Source organism: Frankliniella occidentalis, unplaced genomic scaffold (assembly GCF_000697945.3).
Source record: "Frankliniella occidentalis isolate FOCC.00 unplaced genomic scaffold, Focc_3.1 Scaffold143, whole genome shotgun sequence".
Taxonomy (NCBI): domain Eukaryota; kingdom Metazoa; phylum Arthropoda; class Insecta; order Thysanoptera; family Thripidae; genus Frankliniella; species Frankliniella occidentalis.
The window spans coordinates 315,314-319,843 of record NW_026267270.1 but is presented as its reverse complement, the minus strand read 5'-3'; the positions used below and the strand labels follow the sequence as shown (position 1 = coordinate 319,843).

At 59.4% G+C, this 4,530-nt stretch overlaps 1 protein-coding gene across 2 annotated transcripts in view; it reads right to left on the bottom strand.

The window, feature by feature from the left end:
- Nucleotides 1-4,530, bottom strand: part of LOC113211925 (guanine nucleotide-binding protein G(I)/G(S)/G(T) subunit beta-1) — a 35,956-nt gene that overhangs the window by 4,373 nt on the left and 27,053 nt on the right. The window lies entirely within an intron of this gene.

The following is a 4,530-nucleotide window of genomic DNA, read 5'->3' as shown; positions in this document are numbered from 1 at the left end:
CCCCCCGCACCCACCTGCAGCCCACCTCGCAACGTCTCGCCGTGCCGCACCGTGTCCGTTCTGCACATTGCAACCCGTTTCCTTCCTCCGGGCGCGCGGAGACGCTTGTCGGAAGGCCCCCAAATTGAAGAGCGAAATCCCCCCATTGAAATGATTACAGCATCTTCACTCGTCTTTGGTGCATCGATCATCCCGATTACTACTCGCTTGGTCGCCCTGCCTCCCGCCGCACCACTTCCTTTGACTTGTAATCTGTTTTCCGTGGAGTGCGGTTGTCGGCCTCCTGCTGCATGCAGTTCGCGCGCCGCCGGGCGGTGACGGGCCGGGGCTGGGGCTGGGGCTGTGTGGGTTACGCAAGCTGCAGCGCGCGAAAGCCAACAGGGGGCGGTAGGGAGGGCAGAGGGAAGGCGTCGTACTTTGAGACTTGCAGCAGTTAGGGATCTCCCAGAAAGTACGTCCGCTTTTTCTCAGGTTCGCTCCACAAATTCCAGGAGCTTGGCGCCTGCGAATCTCGGGGTAGGCCACCCAACAGTGCACGCATGCACTGCAGGCAAGATGTTGCCTACCAATCAGGCGCTATGAGGGCTTCCACGGCAAATGTCGGACGTACTTTCTGGATGGTCCCTTAGTTGTCCGAACGGCAACGGGGAGGGTGCGAGATCCGGTTTTGGTGGCGAATGAGAGCACGCCGCCCTCCCGTCCCGCTTTCCGTTCCGGAACGATCTTTTCACCTCGTCACGTGCCGTACAGTAGAGACAAATAGCTTTCGCCAAATGGTTATAACATATTTTCACGTTGTTGCGCGGCTGGCCCATTGGGGCGTCACCGGAAGTCATTTCGGGTTCGGGAGCGCGCCGCGCCTGGCGCCGCCAGCTTTGAAAGGGTTAAAGGGGTCCCGTAATAGCTGTCCGGGAGCCAGGCGCGGTGCGCGGCGGTCTCATGCCCCCCGTCCCCGGCGCGGACTGTCCAGAATAAAAAGAGTTTCTTTTGACGACATCTCTGTGTGCGATTCTGTTATCAGCGCATCAAGCCCCCCCCCCCTCCCTTTTCGTTGGCCGGACGCGAATCAAAACAATAATGTGAGATGGTTACTGGTCATGAGTCATGACCGACCAGCCGGCGCGCAGCGGCCCGGCGTTTTGACAATCATTATGCTTACGATCCAAAAGCAATCTGTCTGTCCAGGACAGCCACGATTTGGGAAGCACGGCGCTCTTGACGGAACACTTCCTGGGCCGCGTCGGGTGTCGGTCCAAACAACCCTATCGACACTGCCGCCCTATCGTGTCTCTAGCTCTTCTCTACCGCCACATCCGAGGCACCAGCGCATTCAGCGCATGGCGGCTGCATTCTCCTTACCTGATCAGGTGGCTGTTTGGTCCCGCCCACTTCCGCAGGTCCGCAGTGAGACTGTACCGCTACCGCATGCACGGGTGCGAACGGATCGCCTACTCGATCGTGGAATACGGCAGTACGGCGCAATGGTCAGAGACGAGGTTCTAAAGCGACCGTTCGCGTTCGTGCGGTAGCGGTACAGTCTCACTGTGAATAAGATGCGTCCTGAGGCACATCTCAGCAGGGTGCAACTTTGTCTCTAAAAAGTTACATCTTTACCGAACTCTGGTACAAATGACTGTTTTTGAATCCAGCATGGTTACAAATTTCCACTTCGATTACGATGTCTCTAAGAACGCGTCTCGGCTGGACACAAATTTGTCCTTTCTCGTTTAACACAGTTAAATAAGTGCTAGTCGCCACCACCGACCTGCGGCGCGGGGTGGGGCCCTTTGGTTTCATCCACCCCGGGGGCATGCAGGGTGTCGGTGTCGGTCGCGGGACCGAGCTGCTGGGCTGGGCCCGCAGAACAAGCCGCGCCCGCGGTCTGCTCTCGAGTCGAGCGACGGCGCGGCCGCGGCGGCCAAGTTCGAGGCCATATCGGAACACGGCGTGGCCGCGAGGCGTGTTGGTGGCTGAGCTGAGCCATAGCGGAGCCGTAGCGGAGCCGTAGCGGCTGACGGGGGGCTGCCGGGGCTGCCGGGGCTGCCCTCGCGGTGGCTCGGCCCGCACCTCATAACGCGCCGGGTCGCGACGTCCGCACGCTCCGCACGATCAGGCGTGAGCACACTCAATGGGAAAGGGGGAGGGGGCTATTTTGTGCCAGGTTAGGACAACTTTTACAATTTTATTGCGACTGAGGTAGTGGATATTGTCACAAAAGTGTAAGAAATCTATCCCAATAAGCAAATGATGTGCACGGAATGGCGTCCTTCCTTGAGACAGAAAAGGTCCCTCCCCATTTATGTATAGGGCCGGAGAGCACTACTACTTGTCCCTGGCACGCGCTCGCACGCAGGGGGGCCAAGGGCGAGGCGGGGTGGGGTGGAGCGGCAGACTAACGGTACGGGTCGACACGTGCTCTGCGTGGAGAGGGCCTAACTGCCAGGGACGAAGGGCGCGAGTGTTTTGCAAGCCCGCGTGGCATTGCTCCTGGGAGGTGACGAGGACCGGCTCGCCTCGGCGCAGCAGTGCAGCGGGCTGTGCCCACGACGCCCTCCCCCCCCCCCTCTTTTATTTTTGTGCTATTCCAGTTTTTCGGTCCCCACGGTAGGCAATCCAGTCCCGAGTGTACTGCAAATTACCCTCGATTGGCGGCGCAGCCATTTGCAACACGGAATGACACGGGCGTCCTTTGTGCCGCTGCACCGCGCCCCCCTCCTCCTGTGACCGGCCTTTCTCTCTCTCTTCGCCATCTGAGTCGCCCGCCGCCGCCAGGCCCGGACGCCGTACGTCGACATTCGTAGACAATTAGAGGTTCTGCTGCCGAGCTGCGCCCGCGGGCCCGGGGCCCGGGCCCGGCCCTGCCCGGCCCCACTGCGTGACGCCTTCGTCCCGCGGCACGTCATTCAGGTGGTCGCTCGCCGTGCGCTCCCTTTGCCCTGCAAAAAAAGAAGAAGCACGTTTAAATTAATAATAAATAAATCGCCTAAAATAGACATATGCAGTTTACCTGTGCAAAGTTAATAATAATAAAAGCCGCAGATGTCGCGGACAAAACGCCACGCCCGGAAAGTGCATATCTGCTGAACGGGTTGCCAGAGGCCGGTTGCCTTTATTTTTTTATTGAACCGTGTCCGTGGAGCGGAGCGATGTGTGGTGGCGCGGCTGGGTGTGTGTGTGTGTGTGTGTGTGTGTAGCCCGGCGGCAGTCACCTGTCGCGGTGGCCGGTGCCCCCCTGCAGGTGCCCAGCTGGGGCCCGGTCCCCCCGGCCCGCGGCTCCCGGCCCGGCCGCAACACGCTCTTATTCGCGGTAATCTTGGGCCCGGCCGGCCTGCTCACGTGACACCCGATCGCGGTCGCCTCCCACCCCACACCACAATTCAAACACGATCCCATGCACCAACGCGTTCGCAATATTTACCGCAAATAATGAAAACTACACCTCGCTGAATATAATGTCAGCTTTCTTCATCGGGTTGCCATTCTCAATCGACTGCAGAAGTTACGAGAGAAGTTGTCGATGTAGGCTTAACAAAATCCCTTAAGAGCTTTATTTCTTTACACCCCCATTTTTGCCTAGTTGGTCGGGTGGATTTGGCGTTTTTAGATTCGCGTTACTCAGGGCGGCGCTGTATGGCGTCCCTCTCTCCCATTTCCCACTGCTACTCCCTCCGTAACACGGTGACCGGAGTCGTCCAGTCTGCACCGTCTGCACTCCTGCCGTCCACCGGAAATTGCCCCGCTCACCTCTGCGTCGTCGCGCTGCACCGACGCTGCACTGCTGCGGGTGCAGTGGTGTCGGCGGAGCCACAGTCGGAGCCGTAGCGGGGCGACCGTCCCCTTCAGCTTGTCTTATTAACCGCCAGTATGGTTGTGGCTTGAGCTTGGAAAGATATCGGCTTACTGTGCCCGCGGCCCGCGGCCCGCGGCCCGCTGTGCTGTGCCTCCCCCTGCCTCCCCCACCCGCTCCGCCTCCACCAGGAAACGCTTCCTTCGCGTGGCCTGCAAGAGCCTCTAGCGCCCCAGCAACATCCACCCACTGTCGCACAGAGACATTGCTGCAGCCTGTCAGCAGGTTGGCGGGGGCGGAGGAAGAGTGAGGTGGCTTGGACGGAGGCGAGCACTTCCTGCTCTTGGACGCGTCGGGCCGGGGCCGGGGCCGTGGCCGTGTTACCTCGCGGCCCGCTGCTGGTCAAACATTAGTGGCCGAGGAAATCATTTGGATGGCGGTCTAGCCTTCCCAGCTAAATGATAGTTGTAAAACTTTGTATCTCACCCGCACGCATGTATCCGGTACAGGTGTAGGGGTCGTCCGGAAAGTACGTCCTTTTTTCGGAAGCTCAGCGCCTGCGAGACTCGGGGTAGGCCACCCCGCACTACACGCCTGCACTGCAGGCGAGATGTTGCCTACCTATCAGGCGCCTTGAGAGCTGGCATAGGCTGGACTTCATCATGAATGGCAGACGTTTTTCTTCATATTTTTTGCCTACTCGTTGGTACGCGCGCACTCGTTTGTTTAGACAAACATTTTTA